The sequence below is a fragment of the Bidens hawaiensis genome, unplaced genomic scaffold, assembly GCF_021521415.1.
Source record: "Bidens hawaiensis isolate Kalapana, Puna unplaced genomic scaffold, B.hawaiensis_p1.1 tig00028566_1, whole genome shotgun sequence".
Taxonomy (NCBI): domain Eukaryota; kingdom Viridiplantae; phylum Streptophyta; class Magnoliopsida; order Asterales; family Asteraceae; genus Bidens; species Bidens hawaiensis.
Window position 1 is genome coordinate 17,839 of NW_027494682.1, and position 17,838 is coordinate 35,676.

Consider the following 17,838-nt stretch of genomic DNA (forward strand, 5'->3'; position numbering starts at 1 on the left):
ATAATTTGGACGTGTTATTCTTCTTTCCATTCTTATGCAGGTATTCATATTTGACAAAGGATTTTTATCTTTGATTCTCATCATAGTTCAGTTCAGCACTTGCTATCTTTTTCAGCTTGGCAGTTTTTCTTGTCTTCTCCATCTTTGTTACCCTCCAGCTTTTCTTTTCTTTTAAAAATGGGAAACCTTTGTCAGCTTCATCCTTTAAGAACATGGAGAGTTCATTCTGCTGCCGTCCTGCCGTCTTATTTGTATCATGATAATCGTAAAGATCAAGTTTAGCCATTTTCTCAAGCTGTTCTTGGGTATACTCACCAAAATCACTTTTCATAATAATGTCTCTTAATTGTTTACTTTCCATTACTACTTTCAGATACTGAGAGACTGAATCAAAGTAGAGTATTCTTGGTAGATCCACATTTGATTGTGGAATTGCGATTCTTTGAGATCTAGTTCTACTTGATTCTCCTCTCTGTGTTGTTGGTTGTTGCAGTGATGTAGATGGCCCTATTGGAATAGACATCATCGGTTGGCTGGGCCTTGTGAGACCAAAAGCTTTCAAATACATAGATTCAATTAATTCACTAGGATAGAAGATTAGGTCAGCATATCTTTCACCAGCATCCCTTGATAGTCTTGTAATCATTTCAGACATTTTTGGATCATTCAATAGACCTGCTGGAACAAACCTTCTACCTACAAAACTTCTAGGGTTCTCACCCTCTAACAATACCTTTTCCCACTCAGCCTTTTGTAAATAAAACAGCTCTTTGAGTTCATCTTTGTTTAGAGCATTGAAGGAATTTACATCCATTCCCTTTTGATTAATCATTACCCCTCTCAAGATATCAATCATTTCTTCATTTTCCCAAGGAACAATAGGTTCTTCAAAAGGTTTAGGCTTTACTTCCTCTGGGATTGGGGTTTCATGAGTTTCAGCTTTCTTTAGTCCCTTTTAGCCTCTTGCTTCCTCAAAGTCATTAGTTTTCTCTTCTTTTAGGGAGGTTCAGACCGGCCTTCTTCTTTTTCTTTCTCAAATTTTCTTTTCAAATAATTGTAGTCATCTTCAACCATCTCTTGGGACATAGATTCAACATCATTCAGTGTTCTCCCATATTCAATCAGAAATCTGTACTTTCCTCCATATCTGCAATAAATCTTTTCAAGTCTTTCCTTATCATTAGCAGTTTTCAATTTGGCTCTTTCAAACTCCTTTTCCTTTTCAGCATCTTTTGTTTTATGGTAGAGATCACTGAGTTGCTTAAAATTGCAGTTATTCAAGTCAGTTTCAGAGTAATTGTGCAATCTCAGATACTCTTTAACTCTTTGACTTTCCTTTTCATGCTTTGAGCCCTTTTGTTTAACACTGGATGGTTCAGTTTGTAGCAACTCTTTCAATTTTTCTTTTCTTTTCATTTTGTTATTGAGTGTTTCAACTGCATCTTTTTCTAAACACTCAATCATGCTGGGCTTCATCCCTCTCTCCAACAAATATCCACATTTTCATTCAAATTTTTCTTTCAAAGCTTCCAATTTTTCAGCTTCCTCATTTTCTTTAACAAATTTATCTTTTATCTCTTCCCTCTTTCCGTCATATGCTTCTTAAATTGTCAACATTGAAGTGAGTTAGATCTTTTTTAGAGTACCCATGCTTCCTTAAATATTCTTTGTATTTTTGGGCATCTCTATTCTTCTGTTCAATCTTATTTTTGATTTCACTTCTTCCATATCTAACCTTTTTTGCAACTGACATCACTTAGATCAACTAAAGTTTCAAAGCTTATACCACAGCTTCTCAGTTTCACAACTAATGGATTTTTCTTTTTAGCCTCCAGCATACTCAGTTCAATGTTTGCCCTTTGTTCATCAGTCATTGTGACTTGTGGGGACACAACATTAGCAGTTTCATCAACATTTCCCTGATTATCTTCATCATCATCATGATTTTCATCTTCATCATAATCCTCCTCCTCAGTTGTTTCATTTACAACATCTATCTTGGGTTCATCAGGAGTTGGATTCTTAGGGATTGGTACATTTGGCACTCCTTGCATATGTTCATCTGGCCTTTGAGTTTGCAGAGGAATTGCCCTTATGGGGACTGCTTCATCATCATGTGTCTCAACAAAGTATTTTTTTGATCATCCCATTTCCCCTTTTTGGTTTTCAAGTCATCTTTCATACCCTGATCAGTGGCTTTCCTCTTTCTTGTATAGGTCTTTTCAAATCTGCCAACATTCCCATGTGTTCTTGAAGCTTTAGCCAACATCTCTTCAATTGATTCTTCAGTTTATTTTTCAGGTTCCTTTCCAGGTTCCTGCTGATATTGGCTTGTAGATTGAGCAAACATACTCACTACCAGGACTAGAGAGTTATCAACTTCCTCAGCCCTGTTCAAATTAATCAGTGCTTCAATAACAATCTGATCATCAGCCTATTCTTTATTTATCATTTTGGCAACATTGGCTTGACTGATTAGTGCTTCCTGCTCTGCTAATTCTTCTGGAGACAAGATCTGGGCAAGTATCTCCCTCTCCCTTGTCTCTCTTACAACATTCTCAAACTCTCTCCTTGCTGCAGCAGAAGCCTCTTCCTCTTCATCCAGCACTTTTTGGTTAACAAGATTTGCCTTAACAGGCTTTTCTTCATATACTTTTACCTTTCCTTTCTCCAATATCTTTTGTACATCTTCTTCATCTTCAGACTGTTGATAGTTATCAACCTCTTTTTCAAGTGCTTCTAGTTCTGAATCACGCTCTACTCTCTTGGAACTATCTTGTTGTTCAGTTTCTGGTTCAGTGTGTGTAAGCTCCTCAGTAGCAACATTTTCATCACTGATTTCATCAGTCAACTCTTCATTTACAATGTCACTCAACACATCAGTGTCTTCATCATTTAACTTTTCAATTCCAGCATCAGCGGCCTGTTCTCCTCTCACCTCCTCTCCATCCTCATCTCTCCATACAACATTCATCGCTGCATCATTTACATCATAGTTTTGTTCTCCTTTATTAGATGAATCTGCCTCATAGTCAACATTCTCCATCCTCCTCTCTTCACTTTCCTCCTCATCATCATAAGTATTCAGAACATGCCCATCAACATTCTCATCACCTGCATTCTTCTCAGCATCAGTTGGCATATTAATATTCTCCCCCTGTTTTGGGGCAGCTGAGGTCTTCTCAACCTCCTGCTCCAGGGTTTGAATCTTCAACATTGCCCAGACCAACTGATCTAGTAAGTGAACATTCTCCATAGTTACCTCTTCATTTCTTTCCCTCAATCTTGCATTTTCAGCCATTAGATCCAAGTTTCTTTGAAACAAATAGTTTCCAGCAAGAGGGGTTGGTGGTGGTGAGGTAGAGACAGGTTCATGTTCTGATTGGTCTTGGTTTGTGGTTTGAGTTTGGATTTGAGTAGGTTGGGTTATTATAATTGGTTGAGGTGGTGATTGAGTGTGGGTTGGGCTTGGAATGAATGGGTCTGTTTGGATTGGGCTGTTGGTTGGAGGTGTTTGTGGTGTTGGGGATATGTGAGTTGATGTTTCAGGATGGCTTAGGGTTAAGGTTTGGGTTGGGGATTGGGTGGTTTGGGCTTGTGGTTGTGGTGACTCAGGTGGTGTTGGTATAGGTTGGTCAATGAGTAAAGCTTGGTGTGGTGGTGTTTGAGGTGGCTGTTCTGGTACTACATTTTGCTCCCCCTGAGGTTGTGCAACGACCTTAAGATTGACATTTCCTCCTTCCAAATTTGCAAACACATCATCATTCCCATCATTATCATTCCATCCATCATCATCCGAACTGTCATCATCACCATCATTCCCCCCATCTCCTCCAGCAACCTTCTCAGGTTCAGATAATAACACATGTAGTTGAGGTATTAACTGAGGGATCAAGTCATCATCAAACATTAACCAAGGAAAATATGCATACACCTCTTCTTGATTAAATCTGCTTGTACTAGCCTGATTTTCTATTCTTTTAAAAGTGTCAGGATTTTGCAAGACATGAGTGATTCCTATAGTTGGTAGGTTTTCTAATTCTTGATTAAAAATAACTTGCAAGAATCTTGGATATGCCAAAAATTTCTGTTTGATCGGCTTCTCCATGTTTTGCACTAATCCTTCAAAGATCAGCCGTGAAAAGTTGAAAGGATTGTCAAATAAAACAGTAACTGTGGCATTTGCCAGATCTCTGCTCATTATAGTCCATGACCCTTTCCTTGGGGCAAACTGTAACAACTCTGGTTTCTCGGATTAATACTTTTTAGTAAATACCCGACCCGCTCTTACGTTCGGGCTATTTATATCGCGTTTATCAAAAAGATTTAATTATTATATTATTATTTAATTAATTATATAAAACATATTTATAACTTTCATAATTTGGCAAAAATTAACCTAAACTTATACTTTAACCCTTTAGCGTTTCCACCTCAATAGTCTAGGGGCTTTTTAGCAAATGTTGAACATTATAATCTTTTAACCCAATAATCCAATAGCCCGAACCCGTATCCACGATCCATAAACTCAACCCGTTACCCGTTTACGTATCTTGCACCTTAATCTTCGCTTCAAACTTGGAAATTGATTTATGTATTATGATTCTCTTGCCTAAACCGTCCTTGCTGACTAAGTTAATTAAGAAAACAATATCATATATGATACGTATTGCTCCAAATACTTCACCGTCTTATACCCGATCGTGATTTGATTATATAAACATAATAGCAATTCAATTAATCTGCGGTACATACTCCCATTGATCTCACGACCTTACCCCTAGAAGCAATTGAATTATAAAGACCTGTTAATGGCATTACCAGTCGTCGTTCAAGCGTCGACGTCGAGATCTTCTTTCACCTTCAATTCGTCATCATCACAGGTAATTAGTTTGATGGTTACATTCGTCGTCCATCCCTCATCGATAACCCTAACACTGATTTAATTAACATTCACGAATTAAATCAATTGCAATTGTTAGGGTTTGTTCTTGATTTTTGTTTAAATAGTTTTTGTTTATAATTAATCAAATCAGATTCTTGTTGCATATTGCTGGTTAGCCCAGCTGGTAAATACTCTTGGTTAGTAGGGCAAAGGTCACGAGTTTGACCCCCTGCCACCATGTATTTTTCGGTCCTTTTGTGTTTCTCTTTTTAAAAAGCATTTAATAAATACATTATTCTTAATAATAACTAATTAAAACTATTTTATTAGAAACCAAGCCTATAATACTTATTTTCTCGCGTCTTTGTCCGTGTATGTATGTATGTATAAGTGTATTTAGATATACATATATCTATATATACGCATATATAATACCATGTAAACTAATATTTTTTCGTTATATATATAAATGGACAAACTTATTGAATGTTTTAACAAATTAATAAATATTTTTACTTAGTATCTCCGCATTCTACTTTCCTTATTAGGCCTTATCGTCAACGCGTGAGTTCTGTAAATCGTCATTCTGGTTGTTATCTATTTCCTTTGTTCGTCTATTGAGGTGAGTACCACATTCCCCTCTTTTTACTTGTTTTCCACTTTTTGGGGACATATGTGTAAATATATTGCTCATTATATCTTGTCTTATTGTAACGCCTCTTATGGCCATTTGAACTATCTATCTTTTATAATCTATCTTATTAATAAACTTTATTTTATATAGATTGCTTATTTAAGCCTACTTCTATCTTATTTCTTTACCTTCACTATTTATAAGCTACCCTTCTTAAATTTTAAATGTTTATATCTTTACGTTTAAAAGTCTTCTTAAAATTTCACTACAACTTTTGAAATGGTTTTATACATTGTTGATTTTCTATTGTTATAAAATTAAAACTTTTGTTTTCTCAAAGTCATGTTTTTAATCAAACGTTTTGCAAATCCACACGATGGGACGAATCATGAGGACCATCCGACGATAACAATAATTATGGTCCGGAACATAATTATCGAAGTCCTCGCATGGAAATCATGATGCGTAAGATTGTGTGTCATAATCTAGGATTGAAAGTGGTTGGAATAACCGTACAAATGTAGAGATGATAAGGACATGGTGGATACGCCGCTGGTACATCCTATATATAAGTGCCTTTATCGGATTTTCATTTGGAGCGTTATTTTGACAATCCAAAGTTTTGTATTATGATTTAAATCAAATTTAAAATTTTCTTTTATTTTTCTTAAAATTTTACGGTGTTGTTATAGTATTCTTTAATTTCGGGAAGAAATTCCCTAAAGTAGGGGAGACCGTAAAAACTCTGGTTTCTCGGATTAATACTTTTTAGTAAATACCCGACTCACTCTTACGTTCGGGCTATTTATATCGCGTTTATCAAAAAGATTTAATTATTATATTATTATTTAATTAATTATATAAAACATATTTATAACTTTCATAATTTGGCAAAAATTAACCTAAACTTATACTTAACCCTTTAGCGTTCCACATCATTAGTCTAGGGGCCTTTTAGCAAATGTTGAACATTATAATCTTTTAACCCAATAATCCAATAGCCCGAACCCGTATCCACGATCCATAAACTCAACCCGTTACCCGTTTACGTATCTTGCACCTTAATCTTCGCTTCAAACTTGGAAATTGATTTATGTATTATGATTCTCTTGCCTAAACCGTCCTTGCTGACTAAGTTAATTAAGAAAACAATATCATATATGATACGTATTGCTCCAAATACTTCACCGTCTTATACCCGATCGTGATTTGATTATATAAACATAATAACAATTCAATTAATCTGCGGTATATAATCCCATTGATCTCGCGACCTTACCCCTAGAAGCAATTGAATTATAACGACCTGTTAATGGCATTACCAGTCGTTGTTCAAGCGTCGACGTCGAGATCTTCTTTCACCTTCAATTCGTCATCATCACAGGTAATTAGTTTGATGGTTACATTCGTCGTCCATCCCTCATCGATAACCCTAACACTTATTTAATTAACATTCACGAATTAAATCAATTGCAATTGTTAGGGTTTGTTCTTGATTTTTGTTTAAATAGTTTTTGTTTATAATTAATCAAATCGGATTCTTGTTGCATATTGCTGGTTAGCCCATCTGGTAAATACTCTTGGTTAGTAGGGCAGAGGTCACGGGTTCGAACGCCTGCCACCACGTATTTTTCGGTCTTTTTGTGTTTCTCTTTTTAAAAAGCATTTAATAAATACATTATTCTTAAAAATAACTAATTAAAACTATTTTATTAGAAACCGAGCCTATAATACTTATTTCTCGCGTCTTTTTCCGTGTATGTATGTATATGTGTATTTAGATATACATATATCTATATATACGTATATATAATACCATGTAAACTAATATTTTTCGTTATATATATAAATGGACAAACTTATTGAATGTTTTAACAAATTAATAAATATTTTTAAAGATGTATAATATTTTTATATTATAAAATATTATAATGCACTTTTAACGGATTAATAAACTAGTAATATTATTAAAGATATGTTTACTTATATAATACCTTTATAAATAATAATTACAATATACTTTGTTTATAATTTGGTAAACTAATAGTTCTTCATATAATAACTTTATATATAATAAAATATTATATTAAGTATGATTAAAAAGAATATAATATTGTTTAATAATAATTTATAAATACCGAACTTCCTTAATCGATTTAGTACTTTTACTTAGTATCTCCGCATTCTACTTTCCTTATTAGGCCTTATCGTCAACGCGTGAGTTCCGTAAATCGTCATTCTGGTTGTTATCTATTTCCTTTGTTCGTCTATTGAGGTGAGTACCACATTCCTCTCTTTTTACTTGTTTTCCACGTTTTGGGGACATATGTGTAAATATATTGCTCATTATATACTTAAACTTACAACTGCAACTTTGTCTTATGTGTTAACCACTTATACCTTACTTGTTTATGTGCTTATTTGCTTTGTATGTTTTTGCATTCGGAGAGGTCCAACATAATCTCAGTCTAGTATTATCATACGCCAGTCGTTAGCCTTTGTGCTTCTCGACATCTCAGTTATACTTGCTCATTTGGTTAATTTGTTATTCTCATATGACTTGTTGCAGCTACGTATTTTGTTATATATACTATATGTACAACTAAACTGGTGTGTTTCTCACTCAATATGTGTTGTTGACAAAATTCTATTTTATACGCATATGCAGGTTGGTGAAGACTTAGTGAAGACTTTAGTTAGAAGAATATTTTAATCAAGAAGTATAAAATTTGTATTGTTGTATAAATTATGTATTTGTTTATATTTTGATTTATTTGATAATTGAATTCAATTAATAGATATTGTCATTTAAATATTGCATGATAGTACCTTGAGAGCTGTGACAATCAGTTCGCGCCCCGGCATTTCTGCCGTAGGTTGGGGTGTGACACAAACCCCTGTATTATATGATGAATTGGGAATCTGTAGATGGTGGGAAACATGCCCTTTTGGAATTGGCCATCTTTTGTGTTCCCCTGATAACCCATACATTTTACAAAAATCTTGTACAGTTGAGCAGTAGTGAGATGGATCGGATTAGGGTTATCATCGTTTAAAAGTAGACACCTTCGAATCACAGCCTCGTCTACTCGTATTTCATGGTTGGCAAATGTGGCTTCGATCCATCGTCCATTCGCATCTTCCATCAATGATGCAGAGTTCCAAAAATCTAAAGAGTGGTTCCGGTAAATTGTAGGACTTGCCGTTAATGCAAATTGAATATTCGATCTTCTCAACCATCGTATCATTCCGGCAACCTCTTCGTTATCTGGTGTTACTTGTGGAAGAGCGCACATGTTGTGCTTCTGCTCAAAGAAATATCTCAAGACATTTTCTTCTTCTGTCATATCATAGTCCAGCATTTGGTTCTAAATCTAGAAAACTTGTGCACAGCTAGCAGATGCAGCAATGTATTCAACTTCTGCAGTTGAGATTGAGACAGTAGTTTGCTTCTTGCATTGCCATGACACTAGCCTGTCACCCAAAAATTGACGCCCACCTGAGGTTGACTTTCTGCTCATGTTACAGCCATCATATTCACTATCTGTGTAGGCAAACAGATAACAAGACTGGTTCTTTGGATACCAAATTCCTAAGTCTGGTCTTCCCTTCAAATATCTAAAAATTCTCTTGACAGCATTCATGTGGGATACTTTTGGACTTGATTGGAATCTTGCACAAACACACACAGCAAACGTAATGTCAGGTCTTGTAGCAGTTAGGTACATCAGGGACCCAATTTTGGCTCTATATTCATGCTCATCCACATGCTCCTCCTTTTCATCAGCAATAATCTTTTCTTTTATGTTCATTGGAGTTGAAGCTGTTTTGAATTCATGACATTTGAACTTATCCAAAATGTCCTGCACGTATTTAGTTTGGTAAATGAAAATCCCCTCAGCTTTCTGTTGAACTTGCAGTCCAAGAAAGAAGTTCATTTCTCCCATAGTGCTCATGCTGTATTTGGATTTCATCACCTCTTCAAACTCCATACACATTTGTTCATTTGTTAAACCATAGATGATATCATCTACATAGACTTGTAACAGCAGTAAGTCTGATCCCTTTCTTTTGTAGAAGAGTGTCTTGTCAACGGCTCCTCTTTGAAAACCATTTTCAAGAAGATGATTTGACAGTTCATCATACTATGCTCTAGGAGCCTGATGCAATCCATATAGGGCCTTGTTTAACTTATACACCCTGTTTGGATACATTGGATCCTCAAAACCTGGAGGTTGAGCAACATACACCTCTTCATCAATCTTGCCATTTAGGAATGCAGACTTTACATCAAGCTGGAAAACCTTAATGTTCTTTGAGGCAACATATGCAAGAAAAATCCTGATAGCTTCAAGTCTTGCAACAGGTGCAAAAACTTCTTCAAAGTTTGTTCCTTCCTACTGAAGACATCCCAATGCCACAAGCCTAGCTTTATTCTTAATCACCAAACCCCTCTCATCCCTTTTGTTTCTAAAACCCATTTTGTGCCAATTGCAGACCTGTTTCTTAGCCTATCAACAAGATCCCAAACATGTAGATCTCTGAACTGTGCCAATTCCTCCTGCATTGCTTCCACCCAACTATTATCCTTTAGTGCTTGAACAATGTTCTTTGGTTCTATTTGGGATAGAAAGCAGGAGTACAAACAGGTATTTCCAATTTCAGAATGACTTTTTGTGACTCTTTCATGTATATTTCCAATGATGTTTTTAGAGGGTGATTCTTTTTAACATAAGGAGTTTGTATTATCATATCAGCAAACACAGTTGTGTCAAGATTTGATTCATTGAGTTCTGGTTCATCAATGATCAATTCAGTCTCTGCATCATGAAACTCTGGTGCTTCCTCATTGTTCTGTCTTGAAGTGGATGCACCATTGTTTTCCATATTCAATCTTTCAAAGAGATCTTGAAATCTTGCTGTAGTTACAACTTCTTCTTCATTTGTTTGGTTTCTTGGGTTTCCCTCAGTCTGGACTTGATCATCATTCACTTCTTCATTGTCTTGATTGAAATGTACATAATCTTGTTCTGGACTTTAGATGTTCTCTTGATTATTGTCTTGAACTTGTTCAACAATATCACTTGAGGGATCCTTTTCAAATGTATACTCCTTTTCTTTACTAGCAACCTTCTTCCACAATTATAAGTCCAATGTTTTCTTCTTTTTCTCTTCAAACACACTAGTCCTGTAGAATGAGTCATCAAAGTCTTCAACATAAATCTTGAAAGACCTTATCAATTTCTCATGATCAAACAGCCATGCTGCATCATTAACTGTGTTGAACTGATTCTTATTAAAGATGATGTCAGATGATTCAATAACACTCAAATGGTCTTTCACATATACTCTGTATGCTTTTGACTGTGTTGAATACCCAACAAAGAAACAGTCCAAGGATTTTGTTTAAAACTTGTTCAAGTAATCCCTGGTGTTTAGAAGAAAACATTTACATCCAAAAGTCTTGAAAAACTTGATATAAGGCTTTCTATTAAAGAATATTTCATATGGGGTCTTGTTATGCCTTTTGTTGACTAGTACCCTATTCTGAACATAACATGAAGTATTTATGGCTTCTGCCCAAAATGTAACTGGTAGATTAGCATCTACTAACATGGTTCTTGCAGCTTCAATAAGTGTTCTGTTTCTTCTTTCCGCAACACCATTTTGTTCAGGAGTTCTAGGAGCTGAGAATTGTTGAAGTATTCCCTTTCCTACATAAAATTCTTCAATGACTCCATTTTTGAACTCAGTACCATTATCACTTCTCATCATTTTAACCTTCTTACTCAGTTTGTTCTCAATCATTGTCACACAGCCTTTAATCAACTCTGTAGTCTCATCCTTTGTACTCAGGAAATAAACCCAAGTATATCTTGAATAATCATCAATGATCACCAGACAATATCTTTTCTTCCCTATACTTGGCACACTCACAGGACCAAAAAGATCCATGTGAAGTAATTCAAGTACTTGATCAATTGAGTTGATGAGCTTTGTCTTATGAGAGGATTTGTGCTGCTTCCCTTTCTGGCATGAATTACAATGATCTTCCAATTTGAACTCTCTTGTAGGTAAGCCAATTACATGCTCACCCTTCACAAGTCTATTCATGTTCTTCAGATTCACATGACACAGTTTCCTATGCCACAATTTTGGAAACAAAACATGTGCCACCCCTTGAAACAGCTTGTTTCATATTAAGCTCATATAGGTTGCCATTTCTTGGGGCCATCATCATAATCATTTTTGGTGGGATTACAAATTCAGGTTTTAAGATGAAGCAGTGTGAATAATCAAAACGAACTTTGTAACCCTTATCACACATTTGTGATATGCTTAGCAGATTATACTGTAGACCTTCAACATGAAACACATTATCAAATGAAACATTTCCATTTGTTAAAATTCCCTTTCCAACTCTCTTTCCACCATTTTCATCACTCCCAAATGCCATAGGACCTTCAAACTTTTCTTCATAATTAACAAGTGACCTCCTGTCACAAGTCATGTGCCTAGAACATCCACTAACCATGTACCATATATCATACAGTGGAGTGTACTGTTCCTGCACAAAAAAAAGAATTTGATTAGTTGAGTGATGAAGTGCAAGCTATCTCAACTTGCAGCTCATCAGATTTAGTTTCAGTGGTAGCATTGGAAATGAGTGTTGTTGGTTTAGGATCTTTATGAGTGACTTCAGTATTGTCTGAATTATCAGTTTCATATCCACACTCTCTTGGAGTTTCAACAAATGAGGTTGAGCACTGGCATTCTTCTGGTGCAATGTCATACTCTTGTACCACATAGTCTTTCTTTTCTGAGGAATCTCTTACATCAGCAATTGTCTCCTCCTTATCCTCAACCTAAGGTTTCCAAAGGAATCCTTCAGGTTCATAACCATGTTTCATTAGAAACTTCTCATCACTAATAAGTTCAGTTGGTTTCTTTCTAGGAAAGATACATCTGATTCTTGTCTTCTCACTGCCTGGTGATCCTTGAGAGCTATCAGATTTCACTGATTGTGTATCCCTTTTAGGAATGATTCTCAAGGGTTGAAAGTTCTGTTTGACAACTTTTTCATGCTTCTTAGGAGGTCTGCTCCTTTTAGATTGTTCAGCCACATGTTTCTTGGTCTTTAATGATGGTTTCAAGGTATCTTCATTCAATGATTCCTTCTTACACACCTTTCCCTTTCCCAGGTATTCATCAAACTTTTGCTTGTACACAACAAAGTCTTGTCCATACTAGGTTTCATCTGGGAGATGAAAAGGCTTGAATTTGAGTCTCTCATTACAGGAATCTGTGTGGTGACCATACTCATCACATTTCTTGCACCAAACTTTTCCAATGTATTTTTCATGATCACTTCCCTTTTTGAACCTTTCACTTGGTCTAGGCTCTTTGTCTCCAATTGTCTTCTGATTTTTTAGACTATCAAAATTAATTGAGAAAGGAACAAATTCCTCAATCTTGATGTCTTGTCTTTCAATCTTGCTCTTTACAAACACAATTTTCTGCATATTCAATGGTTCTTCATCTTGACTTTCTCTATGTCTTGACTGCCTCTTCTCATATTCTTCCATGGTTTCCACCTCCCCAATGTCAAACACCACATGACTAGAGAAAACAGGGTAAACTGGAATAAAGTTCTCAACATTAACTTCTTCATTGTCTCTTTTCTTTTTATTTTAACTTATCCTCTCCAATACATCCTTGCTTGGTGGCCTGACTGAATTGTAGCTTACCTTCTTTCTCTCACATATATCAAAGGATACATGTTCTCTTCTAAGTCTTTCATTCATTTTCTTCATCTTGGGTGTCACTGGTGGAAGTTGTGGCAGGTTCTCAATTGAATTTGGTTTCTTGTATCTTCTTCCTCTTTCAGCAGCTTTAATTTCTTCACCAGTGATTTGATCACTTAAATAACTTAAATCATCTTAATTCAGATCAATAGAATCAAAGTCATCTTCAGAGACTTGAACTGGAATAGACTACTCTTCTTTCACTTCTTCCTTTACCACAAATTCTTCTTTCTCATTCACCTCAACATTTTATACAAATCAACCAACTCTTCTTTGTCTTGAAAGACATCTCTGAATTGTTGTAGATACGCATCTCTTTTCTCTTTATCAACTTTTGGCATAAAGTTGTTGTTGAATGGTGGTGGTACTGCCTTGTATTTGTCTTTCTCTTTTACTTGGTTTAGAATACCACAGATGTTTCCTGTTGAGACCAAGCTCTTCAAGAATTCATTTTCAACCTGCAGTCTTGTGTTCTGCACCGTTTCTTCAACAATCATTTTCTTCAACCCATCTATCTCAGTGGTATACCTTTTCTAAGCTCTATAACTACTTACGCAGTCATCTTCTAAACTTTTCATCTTTTCTTCACTGATCAGCTCACTAGCCTTATACCCATTGATAATACTTTGTTTCTTAAAACACTCACTTTCCAGCTTGGCTACTTTTGCTTTTAAATAATTGATAATTTCATTTAAATCAACAGTATGAGCAGAGTGTACCTGAGATGATGATCCAGCTTCTTTCTCAATCAAGGCTATAAATGCCACATTTGCTCTCTTAATTTCATCTGCAATATCTTCTTCATGATTGCTCTAATCAAATTACCCTCATGCTGTGTAGTTACAGCCACATTTCCCTGATTTCTGGGTTGATTTGATTGGTTGGGACTGAGTTGTTTGGAACTGTTTGAAGGTTTTGGATGTTGTTTCTTTGAAAACCTTGATTCTATGGCACAACTTGATGATGATTGTTCATTTTAGGCTGGAGGTTGTTGAAGTTTGGATTATAGTTATTGTTGTTGAAGTTGTTGTTGTTGGGATTGTTGGTTCTTTGTTGGTTCTGTTGATATTGATGCTCCTGGTTTCTTGGCTGGTTTTGGAACTGGTTCATTTGAAAGTTTCTTGGCATGTTACATTCTCTTGCAAAGTGACCCGGCTGTTGGCAGTTATAGCAAATGGCTTTTGACTTATCAAAACCAATTCTTTCATTAGGCCTTAGACAAGTTTCTTTTGAAGTATATACCCGCATGCCAAGTATGGTTCGTAACAATCTATCTTCCGGGGCATATGATGATTCTTTCACCATTTGGGGCGTTAATTTACCTACTAAAATATCACCGGTTTCCACCCAAGATCCTTACATTCCATTTTTGTCTAAATTTCGGAGTAAATGGACTTCTAAATGCGGTATTTCATTAGTGACCCTTTCGGGGCCTTGTTTAATCTGAATTTCATATTTACGTATATGAAAAGAAGTATAAATATCTTCATATACTAAGCAATAGCTAATGAGTACTGCATCTTCAAATTGTAACCTTCCCATGGCATATAAGCTACTAATACGTTTTTTCCCCAAAGCGAGTTCGCCACCAACTGTAGTAGCACCATACGCAAAAATTTGTACCTTTTTAATGCATTTACCCCGCCGAACCTGGGGTTTTTGTTGCATACAAGTATTTTTGTAAGAACGTTGATACATAACTAATGGAATCCTTAGAGTATCTCCATTACCTGATAAAAGGATCTTATCAGTGTCGGTATAAAAAATCTTTCCTCCGTGTTCGGCTATAGCAAGAGCCCCTGAATCTAGATCCGCTTGGCCTTCCAATCCAGTTCCAACAATGCACTTCTCGGGCTGAGAAAGAGGGACCGCTTTGCATTGAATATTAGAACTCATTAAAGCCATAGAAGTGATCTACCAGTCGTGTTAATATAGCCTCTTGCTTCTAAGAGCCAACATGGCTGCTAGCCATTTCAAATCCATGTCCTCCAAATCATCAGCATCTATCTGCTCAAGGTCATCCTGGATGACACTGGTATGAATCTGATTCTTTGCTACAAAAGCGTTGTATGATTCTGTAAACATGGATAACAAAACATGTGTAAGGTACATGCCCATTTTCCATGGAGGCAGAATCAGACATTGAACCTTTGCTGATTACCATGGTGACTTGTGCTACCAACAACAAAAGATTTTGGTGTGTCAACACCATGCTCAAGTGGTTCTTCTATGATGGAAATTTGTTGTTGATTTTTGGTTGACAAGTTGCCCATAGGTGCAATGAGAGCACTGGTGACCTGGAAGTATGGCTTCTCTTCTTTAATCATCTCGTTTTCAGTCATTTCTATTTCTGCAGCTTGAAGGAAGCACACTACATCATCAACTTTCAAATCATTGAAATTAGGCTTTTGGAGGATGAATTTGCAGGCAGTGTACCACTCCTTAGGCATTGAGTTGAGCCGCGTGGTATTCAGGTCAATGTCAGTCATTACATAGTCAGTTGTTCTTAGCTCATTCACAATTGCTAGAAATCTCTCTAGAATTGACTTCAATCTCTCTCATTCTTTGTACTTAAACCTCTCTAGCTGTTGCTTGAGCCTTTGCTTTTTGATGTTCTTCAACTCAGTGTTTCCCTCAAACATTTCAAGGATTGCATCATACATAGCCTTTGCGGTGGTATGATGTGCAACCTTGGTCAATATTTCCCAAGAAAGTCCTAGCTTTATCATAGCTAAGGCTTTGTCATCCACTTTCTTCAATCTTTCACGCACAGCTGCAGTTGCACCTGTATTTGCACCCTTAGTAGTGTCTTGTGGACCAAACTTAATTGAGTTCCACATATCCACATCATTATAACAAACAGCTGCCTCAAATAAGACCTTCCATTTTGTAAAGTTTTCCTGTCCATAAAGAACTGTCTTTTATCACCGTCACCTTCGTCACCACCACCTGTACCACCAGCACCAGCCACAACATCCATACCTGCACAAACAAACGAGCTAAGTTAGATAACTGGTGCATACAGCTTATAACTTCGCTGAAATAACTGGGGCGAAGTTGTGGCTTTGGCGAAGATGGTATCTTCGCTTGGGATTGAACTTCGCTTGATAAAATGTTTAATACAGTTTATAAGATAGTGTGCAACACACTAGCGAAGTTGAAATAATTGAACACAGGTGTGTCAGTAGCGAAGTGCGCCTTGGGCGCGAAGTTAATTTTAACACCCTTTCGATTGTAAATATGGAAGATCAGAGGCTGATAGTAAGAAAAGGGAGGTGCTATAAGGGATACGAATAACCATTCATGACCAAAACAACCTCAACTTGATGCGAAAAAGTATCTTAAGGGTTTCATAAGAAAATCTAATTAAAAACCGACATTGTGGAACATAATAACAACCAAGAGACTTAAATTATGATCCAAAAGAACTTAAAGAACCTTAATAGCAGACGAGAAACAAATTTCGATGATGTTGATTAAAAGTGTAACTTCGCCGAATTTGACCATGTGTTTTCCTTTAATAGTGTTTAGAAAAACCCAGTGGCGAAGTTAAGACAACTTCATCCCTTAATTAAGTTCGCTTGGAACTTAAGTTCGCCACAGTGGAGAGAAAAATATTCAATGGATCAAAAACGAGTAACCGAGATTTTAATGAGGAAAACCATAAGTGAAACTACATAACAAAAGTTTAAATAGAATAACGGGATCAAATTTCATTCTTCTAGAAACCCTGCATGTTTATGAAAAGATCCTAACATGAATCATACTGATTAAGAGGCTGTTACACGGATTCATGTTCAACGTTAATATGACATAGAGAAACAGGTTGTGGGCAGGTATAAAACTTAGTATGGATTTCATTGCTTCTGTGATACGAATTATGTTCCATTAAGCTCAAAATTTAGATGTACATCACTTGAGAAAGTGTGATCCCTCCTATCTATTCTCAAGGCGTATTTGTCTTCCTCCAGATCACCCCGATTTGACTTCGACCCGTAGTGTCTGATCAAACGTTATACACGAGTCGTCTTTACAACACTTTCAAATGGCTTTCACAAGACTTAGTCAGTGTCTTATTCTTGATATTTGTGACCTGACGATCTTCGTAAGACATAATGATTATAAGTTTTTTTTTACAAAGACAAATAGCTGCAAGTCCCGAATTTGGATCACTACAGAAAAAAGTACACAATTTTCGCGGGGATCAAGACACTCACGGGCTCGTGTATGACTGGGTAATCACTTTTCTGCCTATCATTCAGAGAGATATATGTGGAGACATGCACATTTCAAAATGACTCTCCACAGTAAATCGAGTAAGGTTAGTTTGTATCACTTCTACCTTTACACACCATTGAAAGCAACATACCAGACAATGACTAAACTAGAGTCTTTTGAGCCTAATAACTTCACCTGTTAGGCACACCCAATCAGTTTATCTATCACTTATCACTTTCCAAAGTTGGATCAATTTTCAATTTTAACATCAATTTTGAAACTTCTTGCAAAGTTAT